The sequence below is a fragment of the Doryrhamphus excisus genome, chromosome 6 (genome assembly GCF_030265055.1).
Source record: "Doryrhamphus excisus isolate RoL2022-K1 chromosome 6, RoL_Dexc_1.0, whole genome shotgun sequence".
In the NCBI taxonomy this organism is placed as follows: domain Eukaryota; kingdom Metazoa; phylum Chordata; class Actinopteri; order Syngnathiformes; family Syngnathidae; genus Doryrhamphus; species Doryrhamphus excisus.
Genome location: NC_080471.1, coordinates 6,766,555 through 6,780,575, shown reverse-complemented (window position 1 = coordinate 6,780,575; position 14,021 = coordinate 6,766,555). Strand labels below are relative to the sequence as shown.

At 40.7% G+C, this 14,021-nt stretch overlaps 1 protein-coding gene across 3 annotated transcripts in view; it reads left to right on the top strand.

Annotated features, from left to right (window-relative positions):
* Positions 1-14,021, top strand: part of plxnb2b (plexin b2b) — a 203,088-nt gene that overhangs the window by 110,037 nt on the left and 79,030 nt on the right. The gene's annotated exons all lie outside the window — the stretch shown is intronic.

Genomic DNA, 14,021 nt, shown 5'->3' with positions numbered 1-14,021 from the left:
ATATAAATATAAATACATGCATCATATACTAGAATAAGCAAAAGCATATTGATTAATGATTAATGTAAGAATACAAAGATTAAAAACTACAAAAATAAATAAGTGGTTAAAAAAGAAATTGAACAGTAAACACAGAAAATAAGAAGAAATCTTAAATGATAAAATTAAATAACAAATTAAATAAATGAATAAACAGTTCAGCATAAAATAAGCATTATGGACAAGTGAAATAAATATGTTTAGTGATATTGCTGAAGTTTGCCTCCATGTTAAGATGCATCATTCACCATTTAATGCTGTTGCTAATTAAATATGGCATAAATTCATGTGAAATTGTCAAAATAAGTTGACTTATGGTCAGTGTGGTGTAATCTTTCCAGGTCTTCTTGCTCGGAAGTCCGTTGTTGTTCATTAGTTGTCCTTGTAGTCAAAATGTTTAGTTCCTTTGGCGTCTCTCGGTCCTCCGTTTCAGTCGATATTGCAGTTGGAGCTCACCATTCCATAAACAACATGCATTTGACCTTCAGACGTACGTATATGTAGCCTATCTTAGATGTTCTTACTGCTGTTTTTTTATCGTTTGTTTGCCGCTGTGTCTTGTTTGCCGATGCAATGATTAAATAAAAACAAAGTCCAGACTGGTAATCCCTTACAACAAACCACGCAATCCCCGATTTGTGATGTCGGGCATGCTGCATTGTAAACACCCCCAGACAGCACAGCCATAACGCGGCACGGCAAGGTCGTTGCCCTTGAGAGCTGCTGGAGGAAAGGCAAATGATGCAAATGCATGAGCAATCTCCGATAAATTGAATAAGAGGCTAGTACTAATACGCCCCCCCACCCTACTGGCCCATTCAGGCTGTACACGTGCGTAATTCCACCACTTCTCCGCCCGCCAACAAGTTATTGGATTTTGTTGAAAACAATTCGTCTCTGCCGTGACCCTGGGCTGAACTGCGTCTGCAGAGAAATGGCCCCCTCACCCAACGAGTGCGGCGTGGATTATTTTTCAGTGGCGGCGTTGTTACAGGTTTGACTTGATGTAGTTAACGGTAGTAGACGGCCTCCCGTTTCTCTCGCCGTGTTAAGAGGAGAGAGAGGCTCGCCGGAGTCTGTTGCGGTCTCTGAGTTACTCGCGGAGAATGTGATACCTCGGAGGAAAAAAAAAAAAACTGAAGGCTGCTTGACGGCATTCAGGTTGAAGTGCGCCATGGCTTCATGAAACAACGCTCTTTGGCTGGCACTTTGCTGACTTACTGGCCTATTTCCAGGCTTTCTGTTTCATTTTTGGCGGTTATTACATGAGGGACAGCACAGGATAGGACAGCATCACAATCAATCAGTTGGTCAAATCCGAATTCTTACCTCCAGGTGTGCACAGGTGTACGTTGAACGTGCCTGTAAATGCTTTCACCATACACGGGGCTTCGACTTAGTGGATTATTTTCAGTCATTCTGTTTATTTCAGGCAATTATCATGAATCAGGGGTCTCAAACACGCAGCCCACGGGCCAAATGTGTCCCGCAGGACACTAGTTTGAGGCCCCCGCCTTGATATGAAAGTTTAATGTTAGTGCCGCCCGCGCAAGTTTGATATGGATGCTGTATGGTATCATGTACCCAGAAAAAATTATTAAGTTTGATTAATGTTCATGTTAAAGGTTAAATAACTGTTAATAGTTATCCTCCCTATCCGTGTGGAAGTGGTAAGTTTTTGGCTATTTAAGTTTAAAGGAAATAACTTGAAGGCTACCGTTTAGGTCGCTAGCTCTCTAGTTTGCGAGTTAGCATGTGTCTCAAGACCCTGCAGTTGCGCAATATGTTGTAAATAAAAAAAGTATAAATGTGACTATAGTCGTGTTTTGTCATGTCTACAGGGCTCTAATAATGCTTTGTTCATTTTAATCTGAAAAAAATAATTTGTCTACCCACCAACTATATGTGGTTTCTTAAGTTTTTATTATTTGCCGTTTTATTATTATTATTATATTTATTTATTACTGATTGATTGATTTTCTTTATTCTTGATTTGTTTATTTATTTTTCATCTTATTTTGTGCAGAAAAATAAAAATTAAGATATTTGAGAACAGTGGAATGTTTTATCAGAGCTTTTATTGTAGAAAATCGGAACCAAAGCACTGAAAAAGTTTGTATATTTTTATACAAATGCGTTTTTTTTTGTTTTTTTTTTTAAAACCTGATGCGGCCCAGCCTTGCCCAGACCCTAGCTCCAGTGGCCCCCAGGTAAATGGAGTTTGAGACCCCTGTCATGAATAAATGCTATTGCATTGATAGCATTGATATGCCACATCTCCATTCCCATGCATGGGCAAGCACTAGATGGGTTTGTCATTGTGGATTCTTTCTAGCCTTTGTATTTGTTTATGTATTTCTGCCGTGCACAGGGTTGGTTATCATGTTATCATCTTCATGTTCTCATTTATGTGTATTGTACAAGGTGTTGCGTCTGATTAATAACTGGCTGGAGGAGCAACCTCATAGGACACTCAAACTGTGTGCACGCATGTGTATCCATGTCGTCTTCTTGGTGGATTATTTATATTCTTGTTATTTATTCCTATTATGAAAGGTGGTGGTTATGATTTATAATGGTTTCAGGAGGAATCACATTGATTGTTTGACACATACATTCCGAGCGTACCGTGGGTTTTGACTTTGTGGATTACTTCTAGTGTTTCTAATTATTTCTGTTATTAAAGGGGCATCATGAATAACTGGCGAGGGGAGTGATTGTGTGTGTCTGTGTCCATGCATGGACTTTGTGGATTATTTCTATGTATTTTTGTTATGCAAGGTGGTGATTCTAATTAATAACCATGTGGAAGAGCAAATGAAGTACCCTGTAGTTATGCTGACATGCAAACGCCACATCAAGGCCCAAAAGTCCGGTATTCAGGGCGGTCCAAGATGACCTCAAACCATAGAGTTTCTCACTGCGAGGCAACAATGACAACCACACTCCCCCATCATGCCAACAATGATGAATGTTACTATTCCAAAGTCTCCTTTGGCGTGGACCCCAACTGCTTGTGTTGTCTCTTTTGCACTTTGGAGTTTCAAACAGCCTTCCCTCAGCATCCAGTAATCACGGTTATTTATTGTGATGGAGAAGAACTCCAGCCTTATCCACCCCCCACCCCCCCTCCCTCCAATACCGGAGAGATTGTAAACATGTCTCCATGTCTCTATTAAGTGCCTCCTAATGAAACTTCAGCGTGTAAGTTGATGAGTATAGGAGACTCATCTGGATGCCTCAGCGGAATGACTTTGTTTTTTTGTTTGTCAATGCCAGCCACTCTGAGCTGCGTTAGAGTCTTAGAGTCTTAGTCTCTGCAGGCAAAGTCTGGTCCTTTCTTGCGACCTCTCAAGTTACATTTACAGTATATGTTGAGGGACTTGGGCGAAAGGACTGAAGGACAAGATTTCATTGATGACATCATCATGTACATCACGCCTTGTTGATTCCAAAGTAGGGAAACTCAACTAGTTGCAGCAATTGGAGTAGAAATTGAAAAAATTAAATGTTGACATAAACGTGTTGAAGCCTATAGTCACCAGCTGAGGAGTGAACCAGCAACCCCTTTACGACCTCAGTCGTACCAGTCAGCAAGATGGAACTGATATGATGATACAGATAGGAGCCAACATTAATATTGTCCATTGTTTTTCTATGGGAAAAAGGTCACAAAATATGGAATTCTTAAAAATGTGGACATTTTGAGAAAAGTCCTGATATTTAGACTACCTGTCCTGATTGGACCTAACAGCTTTGACAAATTTGGGAGGAGTTAGTAGACAAAAAATAACTTGAAACCTGAAAATAAGTAAAACTGAAAAACGTATTAACGTATACATGCAATATATACATATAAATATACTAAAATACATAACAGTGAAAGTACATTAGTGAATACGTTAAAAATATTTTTTGTAAAAAATGCATGACTTATTGTACTGCATTCAAAATTTCAAAAAATTCAAAAATAATATTTTGTATTTTTTATTAGAAATATTATTTTAAAATAATGTATCAATATTCTTTGCTCAAACAAAAATGAAATAAATGTCAAACAAATTTTAACATTTTAAAAACTTCCCATTAAACATTATTAATACATTAAATATTCCAGATGCATTAATGGGATCCTAAGGATTTCTAGTCATTCTGTTTATTTCTACTATGCAAGGTGTCACTTCTCATTAATAACTGGTGGGAGGAGTGACCACATTGATTTTATGACCCTGTCTAAGGTGCTCCTGCACAAGCAAATAATCTGTGGCCTTTGACTTTGTGGCTTATTTCTAGTTGTTGTATTTCTTTGGAATATTACAGGTGTCAGTTATGAGTAATAACTGGCAGGGGGAGTGATTGAATTGATGATATGTCAGGAGCCTGTGCTCATACACAAGCGAGCATACACCATACACTGCATGGGCTTTGACTTTTGTGAATTATTTTGAGCTCTTCTGTTTATGTCTATTTTGCACGGTGGCAGTTATCATTAATAACCGTGGGAAGAACAATCACATTGAGGATTTGACGAGGGAAAAGAAAAATATCAAGTAGCCCCGTGTCAGCGTACATCCTCGTCGTCAACGCGCACATAAACAGTTGTGTTATCGCGCTACCACCTGTATATACGTATATATTTTTATACCCTTGGATCTTTTCTGCCATTTTGCTGTCTCCTCCTAAAAAGAACCCACATGGTGATTGCTGACAGAAGATTGCCACTCATGACAAAGCTGCTGGGTTGGATTTTGGGATTTGAGCTGCCAGTTGGAAGCTTTACGGCCGCATGACTTTCCCAGGCTGAAATTCAACACGCACATAAGTACACATTTGTGCACAGGCCACTGGAGTTGACGGCTGACAGCGATTATAAACCCTGGGAATATCTCCCACGTGGTGGCCTCACGTCGCTATCGAGTGCTGCACACCAACCCTCTCATTTCTTGTCAACCATTGCCATGGTAACAATCAGGCTGCAACCACCGCCCACCTCCCTCCTCACCGAGACCACTCAAACTTGTCAGGGACCATTCAGGATGTGGATTGCCAGGCCATAAACCGGGCAGAGGTAGAAGAGAACTAATCAAGGAAATGGACCGGTTCCACCAGATGCCACTTATCATTAGCATTGCCTCCTTTAGCGCTGCACGTTTACATGCGGCCACTTGATTTATGTGCCGTGTTCTGTAATCATGGATGGGGTGAAAAACACTGCAGAGCTACTTTTAGGGGCTAATTCCATGAGAGCAGATGCGGGTGAAAGTGGAGGAGCGCCGTGCTTGTCGATGGCTAACAGGAGGAAACCCGTGGAGATGGAAAACTGCGTCTTCTCAAATGTCTCTCTGTGTGTGGCTCGGCTGTTGTGGCGCCCACGGGAAAACCATTATGTGCGCTCTTGAATGCTGTAAATCCACAAAAGGGACATGAAAATGTAAAAAAAAAAACACAGATTTACAATATCGGCCTCCTGCTGGTCAAAAAGGGGAATGTAGACAATGTAGCTTGGTTCTTTGTGTTTCTACTTGCTATTGCGTATTCAAGTACTTCCAGCAGATACTCATTTGAGTACGTGATCATGGGGGGTGGAAGCGTGCTGAGTTGATACCATATGGTGGACATAAACCACTTCTTTTTCACCGTTTCATCATATATTGTGAGGTTAGAAGGTTAGAAATAACATGCTAACATTCCACTCACTCCACAGTCTCCCGTTGGCTGCCACGTTGGCTGTTTTCTCTTCTCGGATAAAATGTCGTAAATACAGGCGAGCCTCGTTCTCCTCTATTGTATTGTTTATTTGCATGCAAGAAATGACGCAAAAAACGTGCATGCTGATATTGTGCTAAATCCACAGTCTCCACTTTTGCTGTTTTTTTCTGCTCTCATTCTCCTCTTGGATAAAATGTAGGCATGCCTCGTTGTTTGTTTGCAAGTGTCGTCATGTGTTGTCAAACTTCAACTAATGACAAAATGGCAATTTGTACATTAGAGTACTGAACTAGAAGGAGGGGAAAATGCCAGAAATAAAAAAAAAACACACATGCTAACATTATGCTAACTCCACAGTCTCCACTTGGCTGCTACGCTCTGTTTTCTTACTACCGTCAGCCTCTTCTCGGATAAAATGTTGTAAATACAGGCAGGCCTCGTTCTCCTCTATTGTATTGTTTATTTGCATGCAAAAAATGACACAAAAAAACGTGCATGCTAATATTGTGCTAAATCCACAGTCTCCACTTTTGCTGTTTTTTTCTGCTCTCATTCTCCTCTTGGATAAAATGTAGGCATGCCTCGTTGTTTGTTTGCAAGTGTCGTCATGTGTTGTCAAACTTCAACTAATGACAAAATGGCAATTTGTACATTAGAGTACTGAACTAGAAGGAGGGGAAAATGCCAGAAATAAAAAAAAAACACACATGCTAACATTATGCTAACTCCACAGTCTCCACTTGGCTGCTACGCTCTGTTTTCTTACTACCGTCAGCCTCTTCTCGGATAAAATGTTGTAAATACAGGCAGGCCTCGTTCTCCTCTATTGTATTGTTTATTTGCATGCAAAAAATGACACAAAAAAACGTGCATGCTAATATTGTGCTAAATCCACAGTCTCCACTTTTGCTGTTTTTTTCTGCTCTCATTCTCCTCTTGGATAAAATGTAGGCATGCCTCGTTGTTTGTTTGCATGTGTCATCATGAAAACTTCAACTAATGACAAAATGGCAATTTGTATCTTAAAGTACTAAACTAGAAGGAGGGGAAAAAAATGCCAGAAATTAAACAAAAACACACATGCTAACATTATGCTAACTCCAGAGTCTCCACTTGGCTGCTACGCTGTTTTCTTACTACCGTCAGCCTCTTTGATAAAATGTTGTAAATACAGGCGAGCCTCGTTCTCCTCTATTGTACTGTTTATTTGCATGCAAACGTGCATGCTAATATTGTGCTAAATCCACAGTCTCCACTTTTGTTGTTTTTTTGTAGGCATGCCTCGTTGTTTGTTTGCATGTGTCGTCATGAAAACTTCAACTAATGACAAAATGGCAATTTGTACATTAAAGTACTAAACTAGAAGGAGGGGAAAAAATGCCAGAAATTGAAAAAAAAACACACATGCTAACATTATGCTAACTCCACAGTCTCCACTTGGCTCTTGTGCTCCGTTTTCTTGCTGCCCTCTGTGTGGATGAAATGTTATTAATACAGGAGACCCTTTTTCTCCTCCAGGGTTGTCCATAATTCCCCAGTCTCCACTTTCCTGAAGTGCTGCGTTTTCTTGCTGCCCTCAGTCTCCTTTTGGATAAAATGATGTAAATACATAGGAGCAGAGTTTGGAGTTGCTTATACGTATTTTCCTCTTCCCTTTTATTGTCCAGTCATGTGGTCACGCCTACCGTCCAGTCACATTGTATGAGCGTAGCAAAGCAGTTAGCTAAACATTGTTGCCGATTGAGAAGATGCTAATTTGAATGCAGTACCAACAATAGTAGCGAGCCGTGTTGTTTAGCCTCCACTGATGCTTCATTTTCCGCTCTCGTGATTACCATCGTCGTCGGGGAGACGGCGAGTGATCGGCGCCTGCGACAAGCGATGAGGCGTCCACCTGCGCCTGCCTGCGTTGACACCAGAAGACGCATTTAATTAGTTTGGCGCTAGCTAGCGCCGCGTCTTGGCGGTGACATCAGCACCTTTGGGGGAAGTTAAGCACGGTCTTCTGCCATGTTATTTGATGAATGCCGCGCGAGAACAAAGAGCGCCGCTCTTTACTTGTCTGACTGTACCATCCTTTTTGATTTGGTCTAATTGGGTGCGTGTTAGCCTCCGGTGGAACAGATAGAGCTAATTAGGCTCTTGTGCGTGTAATTAAAACAACGTAGCGTGGCCGCGTTCCCTGCAAAAGTGTGTGTGTTTTAACAAAAGCGATTAAGGAGTTTATCACCTGAGAAGACGCTTTCTTTATCTTTTTTTTTTTTTTTTCACGTGGCTGCTGAGAAGTTGGTTGTCTTGTCCCGTCTAAAAGGAAGGAAGCACTGTGGAGAATTAGGTTTGATCCTGGGAGGCTTCCACTTATCGGTGGTATTGTGATACACGGGGGCTCGCTCGCCTCTGAGGAGATTCCTCAGCTTTTCACTGTTGGTATTCTCCACGCCTCCTGGCTGGCCTCCCTCACCATTAAGCCGCGTATTAAAGATTCATACGACACCTACACTGCATTCGCAACTACACTATCCTACCTTCTCCCGCACTCCCGAGCATATCAGTGAATTCCCACTAATAAGGATACTTAGAGTAAATCCCCCTTGGCTCCCCTTTCCACGCTGGATTAGCGTTCTCACCCTCGATGACGAGGACAATCAGTGGAGGGGTTCTAAACAAAAGGCCTCCTCATTGGGTGCTTGTTTTTGTTTTTTTATTTGGGGGGGGGAGGGTTGAATCACTCTTCATTAGCTCCCTTTTGCATGTTCTCTCAGAACAGGAAGCACTATCGTGCTAACGTGCTAACGTTACACTCACGTTTTAGCAACATCATCTTATGTCAAGCAGGCTGTAGCACAGATATTGCTTTTACGATATGACCAAAAAGTCACTTTTGCTTAAAAGGGGACCTTTCATGGGGGGACGTTGTCATGTGTTGATTAGGACGGGGCAGGGGGTACATACTGAAGATCAGGATACAAGGGCCATTAAGCATAAAAATGTGATTTTTAGTATAAAAAAATACTAATACTAAATTTGTTTTTATTTTTTAATACTAAAAATAATTTTAGTATGAAAAATATTTTATTTTATTAAATTAAATTATTTTTATTTTATTTTAGTTAATTTTTAATTTTTAATTTTTAATTTATTTTATAAAATTATTAGTATCAGTTTTGCTGTTTTCTCCAAGTATTTCAAGTTTCTTCTCAAAGTTTTGTCTTTTTTTTCTACTTATATGACTTTGTTCTCATACTATTTTGAATTTTTGAAAAACTATTTTCATTTCTTTCTCATGATATTACTTACACCTTTTTTAAATTAAAAAAGTTCTTAAATATTTCAAGTCTATGCTACGAAAATTTTGGCTCATAGTATTACAAATTTATTCTCTGAAAAATTCTCTTCATATTTTCACTTTTTTCCCCCATCTCAATTTTCTGCAATTGTTGTTTTTCTGTTTCAATTTGCTTGCAAATATTCTTCTTGCAGTTCCGACTTCATTCTGAGAATACTTTGGCTTTATTCCCATATCATTACAACAAATTTCATATTCCTGTATTTGTATTCAGATTGAACAGTTGTGGAGAGGAGTTGTCATGTTTATTTAATTGTCATGCCGCACCTAACAACAGCGCCTCCACTGGTTGCATCATCAGCGATTCTGCCCGTCCTTTGCCTTGACTAGGACACCCAAGCCTGCAACATCCTTCATCCCCTCTAACATCTTCAGCAAGTCATCCCTGCTGAAGTGAAAACAAGCAGGCTGCGTATAAAATATATGACACCCAATAAAAGCCAATTGGAGAGACGGTAAAGTTTGTATAATTGATAGAGCGTTAATGTCGTTCATCCTTCTGCCTCCTCAGCCACTCTTGTGTGTTCTCCACCTCACCGCAGTCTTTTGGCAATTAGTGGAGTGCTAGGAAAAACACATTAATCTGGCCATTATATATCGCCACCCGGGTGCGTTTATAGTCGGGGCTGGAGAAGCGTGCACATTAATTGGCTGTGTTGGATGACACGCAGCCAAATTACATTTGCATAGATCATTTTTAAATTGCCACACGGCATCCAGCCGGGGAATACGGGTGCACTCCCACCAGGCCAACTGGTTGAATAGAATGACTGTAATACGATTTGCTTCTCGCAGGTTCTTCATGATAACCGACATGTTTCATCATCAAATATTTACCGAAAAATAATCTAAAAGTCAAAAGCCCAGGCACACACACTCACCTATTAAAGGGGTGTCATTTAATTAGCATGATTGATCCTTCAAGTATGGAATGACAACTAACACTTTCCACAACATCAATTAAATACAAAGATTAAAATAATCCAAAAGTCCCAAATAATCCATAACTTAACGAATGACAGCCACCATCTTTCACAATAGAAATGATCAACACGACTTGAAATAATCCACAAAGTCAGGCAGTAATACAGCAGAATGGAAATGGCAAGTAGGGGGGGGGTCGTGCTCAAGTCCAGCATGCTACATCCTAAAAATCCTTTGGTTTCAAAGGTTAGTGAAGAAGCAGGAAGGGAAGGACATTTTAAGACGCTCAACTCGTGTCTCAACGTTGAGATTGTTTGAACCCATCAGACGAAAGGCGTCAGTGGTGGGTGGCAAAGTTGGCACCCACAGTTGGCATCAATTCCTAAAAAAGGACTCTTGAGTTTTATTCCAGAGAAATGGAGATGCCAATTTCCACTCAGTGTGGCTCCTCTGCGAGATTGGAAATGAATGGGTGTCAAGCTGCTGGCTGTCCTGGAAATGGGGGTTAGCCATGGAGTGAAATTAATGGGCGAGTGTGAGCGTGGGCCAGCGGAGAGGAGTGGATAAGTGCTAGAGGAGAAAGTAAGGTGGACAGGAATCACGAGTGAAATTGAACACAGGGCCCCGACCTTGGCTCGCTCGCTTTTGAGATGGTCCGGGTGATAATTCCTCTCTGGCTGCCATCCGCGCGCCAGAAAGAGAGAGAGAGAGAGCGAGGGGGCGGCTGTAATTATCGTCAGAAGGCTCAGGAAGGAGATAAAGAGAAGGAACGCTACCTTTCGGTGGCACACGTCGGCCCTATCTCCGCATCTGAACGTGAAGCTGTCGACGGGTCAAGGCTGGCATTTATGGCACACACCATGCCGGCCCACGCCAGCCTACGTTCAGCCCACACTTTCATGCTTTCTGCTTCAGCTGACATCTTGTTAGCGAGTGCACCTGACATGAAAGACGCGTCGCCCTCAACCGCCACCCTGATGCTTATCAGGCCATCTGCAACCTGATTAAAGCAGCTTTTTTTTTGCGTGGAAAAAGAAGGTGCTGGGGGTGTAATTCCCGATGACCTTTTGTGCGTCAGCCGTTGATTGCAAATAGTAATCATGGGAGGACTGAGCGATTCATCAAAAGGGAATCAAAACGGCCTCGCCATTCATCAGCTCGCTACACGTCACATTAGCGCCATGCTATACGTGGAAAAGGGTCACGGTTTGGCTTTCCTCGCAGGTTCATTCAAGCTCCTCCGATTGGCTGACTCAAAAGCGGTTGTCAAAACAAGCCATTTAGTACTCGAGACAAGGGATGCACAACATTTCATTTCAGACCGATACCAAACTTTTTATTTATATTATTTTGTTTTCATTTGGATTTAACTGTAATCTGTGCTCAGATTAAAGGAAAACCACACTTTTGGGGGAATTTTACCCATCATCCACAATCCTTATGTGAGACATAAACACACATCTAGGGTTAGAACTAACGATTATTTTAAAAATTGAATAATCTGTAGATTTTTTGATTAATTGATTAATCGGATTTTTTTACACTGTTGAAATAATGATAAATAAAAAAATTCTAAATGTCAAATAGTTCAGTAAAACAATAAATAAAAACAAAAATACATCCAAATATATGCTATACACTCCGAAATATGTAAGCTACTTTTTGTTGTTTAAGGGACCTGAGCCGTCGGATTGATTAAAAAAAAAAAAAAATGAAGAAATGCAAATCATAAAACCCAATAAAGTATCTGATATTGAAGTAGCAGGCTAGCATTGCTGGCACGCTAGCATCAAGCGAGTTACCAGACAGAAGGTTCCATTTCCTGAGGAATGTTGTCAACATTTTCAATTGTTGATTTTTATCGATTTTATTGTCCATTATTGCCGCCCTACACACGTCTTTCTCCTCTCTGTGCATTCTAAAGATATAAAAAAAGGCTAAAAATGAAGCAGCTGATTAATGCATGTAATGGGTCGCACCTATTTTGCCTAGAAAGCCCACAAATAAAACCTCCAACAAGGTATTACAGTTTATATCCATGCTGTGACTATATAGTAACAGGTACAGCTATGATAACATGTAATACTTATAGTATCTTGCTGTATTTTGGTCATTTTAAGCATTAGTGGAAGGTCATTTGACTTCACATAACACTGAAACCAATGCTACCAACTAAAAAAAAAAAACCCAAACACAGCAACAGTGGCCAAAATGTGGCGTTAGCTTTTAGCTTTTGGCCTGAGGCAATGCTGTTAGCGAGTGTGTGGTGAAGCTCGCCAGTGTGGAAGTAAAGTAGTTCTTTACAAGGTCGTAGACAGGTTTTGTATGCCATAAATACGGAAATACTGTGGTGCCTTCATTGACGTCATTAATGTGTTCAAGAAGGCCCAACTCAAACCAAAACGGACTCTAACCAAAGCATGTGTGTGTTTTGCAGCCAATGACAGATCCACCCCCACATTTACCTACTTCTTAAATAACGGCAGTTCTCTCTTCAAGCCTTAAAATGTGTCTCGGGATGCCTTTCTCTTTTGTGCGTACCATGCGCTGGTTATGTTGTGTATCTTTCTACAACTCTGATACAAACAACCTATAAACAACCCACGGCCCACAATGCATTGCGTGATTATTTGCAAGTACCACAAGATTTTGTGATTCAAGGTGGAGGCATAGACAAACCGGCCGGGTATTTTGGACTCAAATAAACCGGCGAATGCAAACCAAGGCAAAGTTTTAACAGATATTTTGGTTGTTAACCAAAAAACATGCTAACTGTGACTGATGTTAACCGATTTATAAATAAGTGGCGGGTATTCACTTATCACAGTAGATCTGGACCATTAAAGGAGGGGCTAATTTATGAACCTTATTTGGTGGTGCGACAGATTTCCATGTCTGAAAAAGCAGCTTGAGTGAAAGAATGCTGACTTTTTTTTTTTTTCAATCAACGCTTAGGCACATTTCACCCCTGCCGAAGTTTTTGGACCTTTTTAAACGAGGCATGTGCAGGTCGCCACTCCCGATGTAAAAAGCTTTGTTCACTTTTATTCAAGTCGCTTCATGGTTGTATCGCAGGCGCCACAATAAAGTGTATTATTTTCCAGGGCGTCTGGCAGTTTGAGTGACAGCCTGGCTGATCATCTCCCCGATTTCAAACTTAATTAACCCCACCGTCATGCAACACGTCACTTTCTACGGGGGAACGCTATCTCTTGGGAGAGAAAAAAGGCGCGTTTATTCCACACCTTAACATGCTATTCAGGGATAATTACAGTGGAGCCTGGCTTTATGTTGACTTCTACTGGTGAGCTCATCAATAAAGTGAAGGCCGAGCAGAATAAGACAAGCAGACAGGGTGTACTTACTAAAAATGCTCCACAGTGTCTACAACGTGTGTGATTAATATTTGCACACGACATTTTGGCTAATTGTGTATTGATTCATATAATTGCTTTGACCCAAAAGTTTTGTCTGAAAAGTCACTGTCTCACTTTTGTGCCTTCTTTTTAGTCTTTTTAAACCCAATGATCATTTATGTCATTAATTGAGAGATTAATCTGGTCTAGATTAAAATATATAATACAGTGTGATGTGATGTAATAAGATGTAATTCGCCAACATTTTTTTTTTTAGGTAAGTGCGCCTACCTCATTATACAAACGGTTCGTCCACTCACCCCAGTAAGCTTTTGGAGCAAATTCGAGAAATTCGAACCAATTGTGACAATGGAAAAGCACATCCCAAAGAACCCGCTCCAAAAAAAGCTCCGAACCAGTTAGAGTGGAAAAGGGGCAATAGTGTGGTGCCGTTATTACACTTTGACCCCATCATGATTTGGTAAAACGGTTACTAAGTGCTTCCTAACTATGAACCATATAAGGAAGTCTGCCCCTCTGTGACATCACAAAGGATCAATTTTACCACGCCTTTTGAAATCGAGCATTTTTTGCCATCCCAAACTTCTTTCAGGGCTCCCTTCCAAATGTGCAAACCTCATTATCTG